This window comes from Sus scrofa, chromosome 1 (genome assembly GCF_054392235.1).
Source record: "Sus scrofa isolate SSC_HxYL_T2T_F1_AM1 chromosome 1, Sscrofa_HxYL_maternal_Yorkshire_Landrace_v2.0, whole genome shotgun sequence".
Taxonomy (NCBI): Eukaryota; Metazoa; Chordata; class Mammalia; order Artiodactyla; family Suidae; genus Sus; species Sus scrofa.
In genome coordinates this window covers 257,332,284-257,345,426 of record NC_139383.1, presented here as the reverse complement: position 1 = coordinate 257,345,426, position 13,143 = coordinate 257,332,284, and the positions used below count along the sequence as shown (strand labels likewise).

General features: G+C 41.6%; 1 protein-coding gene and 1 pseudogene across 1 annotated transcript in view; both read right to left on the bottom strand.

Moving 5' to 3' along the window:
* Positions 1-13,143, bottom strand: part of TMEM38B (transmembrane protein 38B) — a 774,558-nt gene that overhangs the window by 545,608 nt on the left and 215,807 nt on the right. The gene's annotated exons all lie outside the window — the stretch shown is intronic.
* Positions 12,648-13,103, bottom strand: LOC146407123 (ATP synthase subunit ATP5MPL, mitochondrial-like; annotated as a pseudogene).

Here is a 13,143-nt window from a genome sequence, read left to right as displayed (position 1 = left end):
GATCGAACCCGCAACCTCATGGTTTCTAGGATTCGTTAACCACTGCGCCACCACGGGAACTCCTGTGCTAGACTCATTTGTGCTGGAAAACATTCTTGTTGGGTTTCTAGGACAGAATTTTATAGGTAGAGAAAATGGGCTTTAAGCGTATTTACTACATTTGCTGGAGGTAAGCTATGCAAGATATTTCTGATGGATTTAAGGTGATTTATACTCACCCAGCTTAAGGGGCAGATTTGCAATTATATCCTAATTACAGTATGTTTATAGCTATTATATCTTATGTGTATATGTAAAATTAATGTGTAAGGCCATCTTGTGATAATTGGAATTTTTCGCTTTTTTTTTTTTTGCAGTTATACTATCTAATTCAAGTTGGGATTCTTCAATTCTCCCAAATTTGATATATATATATTGGTATTTATCTTTATTATTGCTCATTATAGGAGAAGACATGAGTACTTAAGTAATATCTTGATGCCAAGATGTTGGGAGCATATAGATCCACCTGGAAACATGCTGATGCTTGTCAACAGGTGTTAACAATATGTCACCAGATGCCAAGATCTTATAAGAAGGTGAAATAATCAGATGAGACCCTTGAAAATAGTAGCTCCAGCCTGGAGGTGAGGCTCAAATTTGTTGATGGTCCTGCTGTATAGCACAGGGAACTATATCTAGTCACTTATGATGGAACATGATGGAGGATAATGTGAGAAAAAGAATGTATATATATATGTGTGATAGGGTCACTTTGCTGTTCAGCAGGAATACAGAATACTGTAAACCAACTATAATGGGAAAAAGAAAAATCATTAAAGAGCCAAAAAACCCAAATTTGTTGATGGTTCTTTGTGTGTGTGTGTGTGTGTGTGTGTGTGTGTGTGTGTGTGTGTGTGTGTCTGTGTGTCTGTGTATCTGTGTGTATGTGTAGATGGTTCATGCATCTTGAATTTAGAGATGGGTTTGATCAGTCCCACTGTCAATCACGTGATACTAGGGGCTATCACAAAGTTAACAAAATTCTTACGATTTTGTGAGCCAAACTGCTTTTGGTCTCTTTAATCCAGGGAACCCAGGAGCCCACAGCTAGGAAGGGGAAAGGGAATTGCAGAGGTGGTAGCACTGATCATTGTGCAGAATGATCTTGTGCAGAAATCTGGCAATAATAATTCTATTGACCTTCCATTGGTCTATCACACTAAGAATCATGAGCTTAATACGGACACTACATTATTGGCGATTCTACAAAACTTTCATTTTAATACCCCTAAAGAATTCAGAATTGATAAAAAGTCTTATACCCTAAATAGTCTCAAACTGTAGATAAATATGGATGCCTTACTTCTCAGAACAGGAAGGTTAGTGTCTTCCTTGGGGCTGATGATATGGCTTTAATGTCTTGGTCAAAGCGTAGCCTAAGTGATTGGTTCGGAATAATTAACAGTGATTTTTTTTTTCCTGCCATGGTGCTCAGTGGCTTGAGGTGGGATCTCAGTTCCAAGACCAGGGATTGAACCTAGGCCGCAGCAGTGAAAGCACTGAATCCTAACCACTAGACCACGAGTGAACTCTCCCATTGTCTGTGCTTTTGATGAAAAACATTCCAAAGCTAATGTCATTACCATTAACAGATGTTTCCCAAAATTGATTTAAATAAATAACAAAACAAAAATGACAATCACAATAAAACTGAACCCATGTCCACATAACAAGTCTAGACGTTTAGTTTTCTTGGGGCTATTTCATTTGACTAGATCCACTGAGAAGACACATGAATCACTGATAGATTATTGAGAGTTTTTGGAGTTCCTGTCGTGGTGCAGCAGAAACGAATCCAACTAGGAACCATGAGGTTGCGGGTTTGATCCCTGGCCTTGCTCAGTGGGTTAAGGATCCAGCATTGCTGTGAGCTGTGGTGTAGGTTGCAGACGTGGCTCAGATCTGGTGTTGCTGTGGCTGTGGTGTAGGCCGGCGGCTACAGCTCCGATTAGACCCCTAGCCTGGGAACCTCCCTATGTCAAGCATGCTGCCCTAAAAAAAAAAAAAAGTAGTTTTTAATGAGCATTGGGGTGACTATTAACATCTGCTTTGGATATTTTCTATTTCAAAATAATCTCAGCCATGCTTTGTGGGACATAACTTTGTATGGCAGAATCCAGGCCACTTCCTGAAGAAAAAAAATAATTTTGTCAATACATTCTTTTCTGTGAGGAAGGGATAACTTGATTCAGGGGGAGAACATGGCTAGATACCTCAGTTTTTAAAATAGGGCAAGGACATTACTACTCGTACAGGTATATTCTCACCCAGTGATATGCTGGAGATGGTTCTCTCTGGCTTGGAGACTGCACACATCTCTTCCCACATCCAGGGTCAGTGATGTCAAGTTGGTAGCATGAAACTGGTCAGACCAGGAGTATTTATGCCAGTGGTTCTCAATGAGGGCGATTTTGCCCCCTAGGGGACATTTGGTAATCTCTAGAGTTATTTTTTGTTGTCACAACTGGGGGGTTGCTACTGACATCTAGTGGGTAGAAGCCAGGGATGCTGTTCAATATTCTATAGTGTAAAAGACACTCCCCCCAACCGTAACAAAGAATTACCCAGCTCAAAATGTCAGTAGTGCTGAGGCTGAGGAACTGTGGTTTATATCATGGAAATTGACAAACATAATAAGTGCTGATTTTTTTCATTAAAAAAATTTTTACTGACGTAGAATTGATTTACAATGCTGCGATAATTTCTATGGTACAACAAAGTGATCCAGTTATACACATACACACATCCATTCTTTTTCAGATTCTTTACCCATATAGATTATCACAGATTTTTTTTTTTGGCCTCACCCACAGCATATGGAAGTTCCTGTGGAATCTGAGTTGCATCTGTGACCTACACCAAAGCTGTGGAGTTCCGCTGGATCTGTAACCCCCTGTGCCCGGCTGGGGATTGAACTGGCAGCGCCACAGAGACAAGCCATATCATTAACCCACTGTGCCACAGCAGGAACTCCTATCACAGAGTATTGAGTAGAGATCCCTGTGCTATACAGCAGGTCCCTGTTGGCCAATCATTCCATATACCACAGTGTGCATATGCCAATCCCCAACCCCCAATCCATTTATTTTTGAGTGCTGGTTTATCAACCACTAACCCTCAAATGAATTTGTACACCTTCATTACTGTACAATTTCTAATTCCTATCAGAAGCCGGCTGGGAGAAGTGATGTTCTTGTTACGACTGAAAGCTGTGTTCTCCCCAGGGTTATCATATAGAGCAATCTTTTTCTGTAAATGGCAGGTAGTAAATATTTTAAGCTTTGCAGACCATATGGTCTCCGTTGCAAATACTTATCTCTGCCATTATAGTGTTAAAGCATTCACAGACAATACGCAAAAGACTGAGTGGGGCTCCAATAAAACTATTACAAGACAGGTCATGAAGTTTGCTGACCTCTCAAGACTATTAGCTCAGCCTCATTTTTTATTTTTATTTTTTTGTCTTTTGTCATTTTAGGGCTGCACCTGCAGCATATGGAGAGGCTCCCAGGCTAGGGGTCTAATCAGAGCTGTAGCCACTGGCCTATGACAGAGCTACAGCAATGCCAGATCCGAGCCTTGTCTGTGACCTACACCACAGCTCACGGCAACGCCGGATCCTTAACCCACTGAGCAAGGCCAGGGATTGAACCCACACCCTCATGGTTCCTAGTTGGATTAGTTTCTGCTGCGCCTCGACGGGAACTCCACCTTAGCCCTATTTTAGAACTGCCTTCACTGAGGCTTCATTTGATACTAAACCTTCACCTTTTATTAACCTATAAGACATACACAAATTTTGTTTGCTGCAGCATTTGGTGCAAAAAGAAGACATTGAGAATATTTTCCATTGGTCTATTATGTACTCCATTCTTAAGGTCACAGGAAATATTTCTTTAAAAATGTTTGGCTTATCATTGAGGAGATAATTATGATTGCTTTTTTCTTTTTCTTTTTCAACTTTTTTGCTTTTTAGGGCTGCACCTGTCGTATATGGAGGTTACCAGACTAGGGGTTGAATCGGAGCTACAGGTGCTGGCCTACAACACAGCCACAGCAACTTGGGATATAAGCTGCGACTTCAACCTACACCACAGCTCACAGCAATGCCGGATCCTTAACCCACTGATCGAACCTTCATCCTCATGGATGCTAGTCAGATTTGTTAACCACTGAGCCAGGATGGGAACTCCTGATTACTTTTTTCTTAATTTTACTTTGTCTACTAGGAAGCTCAAAACTATATTTGATACTTACCTACAGGATAGCTCCCACCTTGTCTAATAAGCCAAATGAGAATCAGCTGTGGGTGCTTTAAAAGAAAGGCTCTCTAGCTCTACTCCATGTCTCTTGAATCTTAGTCCTCGTCAAGGATCCTAGATCTGTGCTTCAAAAACTTTATATACATACAAGCCACCTGGGAATCTTGCTCAAAAGCAAAGCCTGATCTAGTAGGTCTAGTGTAGGGCCTGCTATTCTGCATTTGTGAAAAGCTCCCAGCTGATGCTGATGCTGTTGGTCTTAGGATCACAATTTGAACAGGAAGGTCCTGGAATATCAATAGTATTTTGGTAACAAATTCTCCCCAGATGATTCTTACCATGGAATTGTATCTCAACTATGCTTCATCTTCTGTATTCTTTTTTCAAGGTTTTGGTTTCTGTTTTAATTTATAATTTGGAATTTCATTATGTGCGTTATTACTTTAAGTCCTTCGAATCTTTTGGAGGGGATGAGATGGAGGGGTAGAAATAAATCTAAGATGAATAACCTTGGACACTTTTTTTTTTACAAGTTTGATACTAATTGGTTGTACAACTAATCCATGCATAACAAGCAACCAGATTAGTCTGATGTCATTTCTTCAGGACTGAGTTCTCTGTTCTTTTTTTTTTTTCTTTTTTCTTTTTTTTTTGGTTTCTTTAGGGACGCACCTGCGGCATGTGGTGGTGCCACAGCCACACCTGATCCGAGCCCCGTCTGAGACCTACACCACAGCTCAGGGCAACGCCTGTATCCTTAACCCACTGAAGAAACCAGGGACCTGCGTCCTCATGGATGTCAGTCAGATTCATTTCTGCTGAGCCGCGGTGGGAACTCCTTTCCATTCCTTCAAATTTGGGATTTTCAAATTTGAGGTTGGGGAACATATCTGTGTCTACCTTAACCATGTTAAAGTTTAGAAAACTTCTCCAGCTTTTGCTCATTCTCTGGGCCAATATAAGAAGGGCCTCAAGATGTCTGTTGCTTAGATTTAAATTCTCTAATCTGGTCCACAAAAAGTTTTGGTACAGGATCAAGCTCCGTATTAAATGCTACTGCTGCAACACCAACGATCTTTAGCAAATGAACTTAGATGGCCAATGGAAAGGCAGGAGAACCAGAAGACCTCTGAGAAATCACTGAGACTCGTTACTCGCATAGAAACTCTAAGGTTCAGGAGTTCTTGTTGTGGCTCAGTGGTTAACAAATCCGACTAGAAACCATGAGGTTGCGGTTGGATCCCTGGCCTTGCTCAGTGGGTTAAGGATCCGGCGTTGCCGTGAGCTGTGGTGTAGGTTGCAGACAAGGCTCGGATCCCGTGTTGCTATGGCTCTGGCGTAGCTGGCGGCCACAGCTCCCATTAGACCCCTAGCTTGGGAACCTGCACATGCCAGGGGAGCGGCCCTAGAAAAGGCAAAAAGAAAAAAAAAAAAAACAAAACACAAAAAAACCCTCTATGGTCGAGAGTGCCAGCCAGAGGGGCCACAGTTCTACTCCCGAGCCCTGGCTCCGCCCCCTCGCAGTTCTCTGACTCGCAATGCATTGTGGGGCGCCTCTTCAGTGGGTGGAAGCTCCCCGACAAGAAACTTCTGAGGGTGTATGCAGTTGGAGCAGAATACCCTTTTCAAAAATACATTCCTTTAATTTATCATTGGGAATTAATAGGAGATTTCGTGTCCACCATCTTGTATAAACACAAGATTTGTGAGTAAAATTTATCCCAATTCATGAGGAGATAATAGTATTCCTTCCTCGCGGTGGCACGTGGATGAAAACGCCTAAGTTCAGCATGCCTTTTCAGTCTTTTGCTGTTTCTCCTTGAAGCCCTTGGCAACTGACAAGAAGTAGCAAAGGGGCTGGTGGACCGTGTTGGATGGCGGAGGGTGGACCTTCTGGCTCCGTGTGCATTCTGTCAGCCGCAGATTGAACAGCTCTCTTGGCTGTTGTCCACATTTGCAGCTCTCCTAGAGTTGTGAGCTGGAAGCAGAGAGGACGCGGTGCACCAAGGCCTGTGGGACACGATGCTGTGGCGTCCAGGTGGTGGAGGGCAGCTTTCTCCTGCAACTGGAGACTGGCTAAGCAAGTACGTTAAATGTCCTTTGTCACTAGGTGGCAGACTATAATTAAGATGTCAGATTCCCCCTCCCTGCCCAAGCACATTGGGAGGTGTTTCTAGTTTCTTATCTTTTAGGGGGAAACATCCTTGACGTAAGGCATGTTTTCTTCCTAAAGGCTAGCGTTTGGACGATCCAAGCTTCTTTTATATTATTTTGTTATTTTTTTGAAGCAAATTGCAGACATTGTTTCAGTTCAGTTCTACCTATTCCAGTGCCTATATCTAAAATAAGGACTATTGAATCTGCACAGTTGGAGAAAAATCCTTGACCCAATCCCAGACTCTCCTTTTTTTTATTTTTTTTATTTTTTTTTTTATTTTTTAAGGCCGCACCCATGGTGCAGCCCTAGGCTAGGGGTTGAATTAGAGCTGTAACTGCCCGCCTGCTCCAGAGCCACAGCCGCGTCTGTGACCTACACCACAGGTCATGGCAACGCCAGATCCTTAACCCACTGAACGAGGCCAGGGATCGAACCGGCACCGTCATGGTTCCTAGTCGGATTCGTTTCTGCTGTGGCAGGGCGGGAACTCCCCCAGACTCTCCCTTTAACCTGCAGCTAAGTGTATGCAGAGTTTTAAATGAACGGAAAGCAGTAGACCACATGTGTGGTCAGCACAGGCAAGCTGGGGGTCTCCTCCAGTGCTAATCTTTCACACGTCCTCTGTCTCGTTTTCAGTCATTAGAGGGCACTGGAGTCGTCAGCTGAATCTCCTGTGGCACGGAGTACTCGGTTCTCTCAGTCTTGTGCTCCCTTTCTTGCCCTTCCAGGGCCGGTCTCAGCTCTCTCCTCTTCCTCAGTTGGGGGTTCACCTTCCTCATTTCCCCCTGATTAGTACTGGCCCACAGTACCCTTTTTCACTCTTTGCTGTAGTTGGGTTGAGATCACCTTTTCTGCAAGGGTTGCTGTATTTTCCTCTCCACTTCCTCTTAAAATTCCTATTTTTACATAGAGGCGGGAGTTGATTCCCCTTTCCACAGTGCTAATACCACAAGGTTGGCTGGTCTGTCCCCCCTCTTCTCTTTTCCCACTTTTACTTCCCCATGTCCTGGATGCCTGCCATACTTCAGGGACTGCACTATGTGCTGGGAATGCAAGAAGGAAAGAAACAGAAGCTTGCCTTCGAAGAGATCAGAGCTTGGCTGGGGCCAAGTGAGCAGGAGAGGGGAGCATAAATGAGGGCAGTGCAACATATGTGCCAGAAAAGTGTAGGCGCAGTTGAGAGGAGAAAATGGAAGAGGGGTAGGCTTACCGTGCTTGGAAGGTGGTCTGAAAAGTCTTGCCCAGGATGAACACTTTCAGTTTTTGCACTTATTTTAATTTTGGATTGTTATACATTCATATAGTTCAAATACACATGCATATATTTTAAAATAAATTGATAAATATATTTATCTCCTCTAACCCCCATTACTCTTCTGCCCATCCCCATGCTCTCCGAAGGTAACTACTACACTATTGGTTTCTTGTTTGTTCTTCCAGAATTTCTGAATGCTTACACAAGCAAATAGGTTTTGTTTTCTTTCTCCCTTTCTTTTACCCCAAAGGTAGCATATTATGGATACTTGTCTGAATTTTTCTTTTTAAAATTACATAAATTTAAAATTACATAAAAATTTTAAAATTTCATAAAGTTGCTACATTGGTCTCTGGAATCAGAATGCCTAAATTCAAATTCCAGTTGTATAATTTGCTAGCTGTGTAAACTTGGCAAGTTACTTAAGGTCTCATTGCTTTAGTTTATACATTTGTATCTGAGGTTTTCAAAATCTTGCAAATTTATCATATACTAAACTTTATCATAAACTTTATGTGCATACATATGCAACTTTATCATATACTAGATCTCTTATGGACATACTGTTTTGTTCTATTGGTCTGTCTATTTGTGTACCAGTACCATACTGTTTTAATTTTTGAGGTTTTACATTATATTTGCTATCTAGTAGAAGTAGTGTCTATTTGGAAAATGAAGGATGAATGGAATTCTCCAGGCAGAGATAATGACAGTAGCAATGATGCCTGATATTATTAGTACAAACCATTGCCACCACCACCAATGTTTTCTTTTATGCCTACTGTGTGCAAGATGCTGTAAGTCCTATTTTACTGTTTTTTACTATACTTGTTTTCCTTTTGTCCTGAAAATTTTACCTTTTATTTTAAATTTATTTACTTTGTTCTAGGTAACTTTTTTAAAAAAGCTATTATTTTATTCTTATTATTTGTCTTTTTAGGGCTGTACCCATGGCGTATGGAGGTTCCCAGGCTAGGTGTCGAATCGGAGCTGTAGGCAATGGCCTATACCACAGCCACAACACCACCAGATCTGAGCCTCATCTGCGACCTACACCACAGCTTATGGCAACACCGGATCCCAGGGATTGAGCCTGTGTCCTCATGGATACTAGTCAGATTGGTTTCTGCCAAGCCATGATGGGAACTCCTAAAGGTATTATTTATTTATTTATTTATTTATTTTGGCTCTATGCATAGCATGTGGAAGGTCCTGGGCCAGGGATGAATCCATGCCACAGCAGTGACCTGAGCCACAGTAGTGACAATGCTGGCTCCTAGCCTTGCTGAGCCACCAGGTACTTCCTGTAGGTAACTTTTTAGCTACTTTAAATCCCTTTGGAAACAAGGAGAGGCATAAATAGAAAAAGAACCAGGAACTGTATTAAGTGCTTTGCATAACAAATCTTTAATTCTCATAACAACCCTACAAGTTAGGTATTATTATCCTTTTTTTTTTTTTTTTGCAATTGAAGACACTGAAACCTAGAGAGGTCAAGTAATTTTCTCAAGGTTATATAGCAAATAAATGTAGATTCAGAACTCAGACCAAGGTTGCGAGTGTTATAGTCTTTGTGGTTCTTCACGCCTCTTTAAACCATACCTGATGATATTCTTATCAGGGTGTTTATATGGATAGCAGAAAGAATAACTGAGAAAGAAACTAGACCCAGAATAGTGAACAATTATATACATTTTTCCTAATGAGCAACATATATAGATAGTTAACTACAGACTATGTAAACCCATCACTACCATGTGATTTTTGGTATTAACCCATTAATTCACCAAACATGTATAGAGTCTACCATGTCAGGCACTGTGCTAAGTGCTGAGGGTACAGTGACAAATGAGATCTGGTTCCTGACCCTTAGCTTCTCCTATGGGAGTTAGCTAGCAGGTCTTCCTGGTCTGGACTGTGGTCATCTCTTGCACCCTGAGAATATCTAGTCTGTTTCTTCATCTGATGCTGCTTTATGCCTGACTTTTTTGTTTCAGAGATGATAATTCATTTATTATTAACTAGTGGTAGCTTCTTGGAGTGTTGTTTTATTTTATTTTATTTTTTATTTTTTGTCTTTTTTGCTATTTCTTTGGCCGCTGCCACGGCATATGGAGGTTCCCAGGCTAGGAGTCGAATCAGAGCTGTAGCCACCAGCCTACGCCAGAGCCACAGCAATGCAGGATCCGAGCTGCGTCTGCAACCTACACCACAGCTCACGGCAACGCCGGATCGTTAACCCACTGAGCAAGGGCAGGGACCGAACCCACAAACTCATGGTTCCTAGTCAGATTCGTTAACCACTGCGCCATGATGGGAACTCCCATGGAGTGTTGTTTTAAAGATTATGGGGCTATATCTGTAATCAGTGGCAGAGTGTAGAGACTAGTCATGTTTGCTGTGGGGACAGGAGGGAGAAATGAAGGCAAACAAACAGTGTACTTGTCACACCTGAACTAGTTGTCCAGAATGATCTGTTTCTCTGCAGTTGATATAAATGAGAACAACTCTATTTTATTGCTTGAATTCACCATTTCACAAATTGCTGCATAATGTATTTTCCTCTTGGGAAGTCCTGGAGTAAAGAAATCCATTTAACTTGGTTGAGGCACAGTTTCTCAAACATATTTTTTGTCTAAAGTGTCTTGTGTCTTCATTGCTAATTGCCCAATCCATATCAGTGCTGGATGTATAACCTTGCCCCGGCCCAGTGTAACTTCCCATGTGTGCCTTTGATTTCTCAGTGTTGTGATAGTGACTCTTGTTGAGAAGGAAAATTCCTGGGCTGAATACTACTCTGCTCTATGGAAGCTGCCCTTCATTTGATATTTTCTTCCACTGCCTTGCTATCTAAAATTCCTCTTTCTTCCACACTGGAGTTAAAAATGGTCACTAGTTGCCTGTGTGGAGTTTTACTGTTTAACTTTTTTAAGAACACACACAAATGAGTCCTCACATCTCTGGGGTAGCTTCGTTCATTCTGTTCATTGGCTGAAAGCCATGCTAATTAATGAAAAACTTCCTCTAAGAAGTTAATCCCCAAGTGGATGTTGCCTCATGGGATATGCATTTGAATTGCTGAGCAGGTTGCTCTGTGTTCACTTGTGGTTACCCCTCTGGCTATGGAGAGTAAGGAGGTGGTGGCACTTGTGCTACAGCATGGTATTGTCACAGAAAGAGGATTGCCTTTGGAGTCACTAGCTCTTTGTGAAGTTCTGCTACTATTTCTTGGTTGCTGTATAAACTTAAACCAAGCACTTAAACTGAATGTCAGTTGGCTCAATTACAAATGATGATTATACTAATAATTCTGATCTTCCTTAGGGAGTTGTTGAGAGGACTAAATGGAATGATATATGGAAAGAACCTTTGCAAAAATAAGTTAAAATTTCTTTATTAAAGTATAGTTTATTTACAATGTTGCATCAATTTCTGCTAGAGATAATATGACTATATATATATATATATATATATATATATATATATACACATTCTTTTTTCATATTATCTTCCATCATGTTTTACCAGAAGAGATTGGATATAGTTCTCTGTGCTATACAGTAGGACCTCATTGCTTATCCAGTCTAAATGTTTGCATCTATTAACTCCAAACTCCCTTTCCATCCTACTCTCTCCCGCTCCCCCTTGGAAACCTCAGGTCTGTTCTTTATGTCTTAGAGTCTGTTTCTCCTCTGTAGCTAGGTTCATTTGTGTCATATTTTAGATTCCACATGTAAGTGATATCATATGGTATTGGTCTTTCTCTTTCTGACTTACTTCACTTAGTATGATGATCTCTAGTTGCATCCATGTTACTGCAAATGGAATTATTTTGTTCTTTTTTATGCTTGAGTAGTATTCCATTGTATATGTGTACCACATCTTCTTAATCCTCCCATCTGTCAATTGACATTTAGGTAGGTTGTTTCCATGTCTTCGTTATTGTGAATAATGCAGCTATGAACGTACAGGAGCATATATCTTTCCAAATTGAAATTTTATCCAGGTACATGCCCAGGAGTGGGATTGTTGGATCATATAGTAGTTCCATATTTAGTTTTCTGAGGAATCTCCATGCTGTTTTCTGTGGTGGTTATACTAATTTACATTCCCACAAACCGCGTAGGAGGGTACCCTTTCTACACACCCTCTTCAGCATTTGTTACTTGTAAACTTATTAATGGTGGGCATTCTGACCCATGTGAGTTGCTGCCTCGTTGTAGTTTTGATTTGCAGTTCTCTGATGGTGATTTTTTCATGTGCCTGCTGGCCATCTGTTTGTCTTCTTTGGAGAAATGTCTGTTTAGGACTTCTGCCAATTTTTCTATTGGATTGTGTTTTTTTGTTGTTAAGTTGTTTGAGTTGCAAAAATAAGTTTTTATTATTAGATATCTGGGTTTACATTTTTGCCTGATGATTTTCCCGCTATTCTTTTCTTAACCAGGTGCAATATGTAAAATACAGTCTTTCCTGCAGCTTTTCCAGGTGTGCTTTTTAAGAAAAGCTAGTACACGAAATACCTGATACTAAGTCCACCTTGGTTTTGGTGGTTGACTTCCTATTGTTTTGTCTTTCACCACTTTCTTTGCTCATTATTACTTATAGATTTTTTTTGAGCAGCAGAATCACCTGATGAACAGACATTTATTGACCATCAGAGTGAGTGCCTAGAACTGCCCTGACTCCTGCATTAACTGAGGTGCTCACTCCTCAGCCCTTGGGTTTTGCAGCGGGACTGTGGCCGCAGCCGCTGTGCACAGATCCACACAGAGCATGGCAAGCGCAGGGCAGCGGGAGGGACACCGGGGCAGGCAGTGTGGGTCTCATAGGTATGTTTATTCCTGCAGGGCAGTGGCACTGCTACAAGTGGATGTGACGTCCCACGATCCCACAGCACAGCCAGGCTGACGTCCCATCCAAAGAGAGCTGGTTAGTGGTGCCCATGAGGAAGCTCAGGACTGGAAGCTTTCAAGGCTTCTTTTATTAGCAATCCTGATTTTATAGACAATGAGTCCCATCAACCCCATTTCTAGTCAGATCTCCTGGTAAACTTGGGTACAGTCGTACTTCATGGGGAATCCAAACATTCTTTTTTTTTGAATTTTTTTATTTTTGTCTTTTTAGGGCCACATCCATGGCATATGGAGGTTCCCAGGCTAGAGGTTGAATCAGAGCTGTAGCTGCTAGCCTACACCACAGCCACAGCAACTCGGATCTGAGTCACGTCTGCAACCTACACCACAAATCATGGCAACGCTGGATTCTTAACCCAATGAGTGAGGCCAGGGATCAAACCTGTGTCCTCATGGATGCTAGTCAGATTCGTTTCTGCTGAGCCACAATGGGAACTCCCAATCCAAACACTCTTAATAAGGCCCTAAAGCATCTTGGCATAGGACTAGCAGCTCAGGCAGCCCCAGCCCACA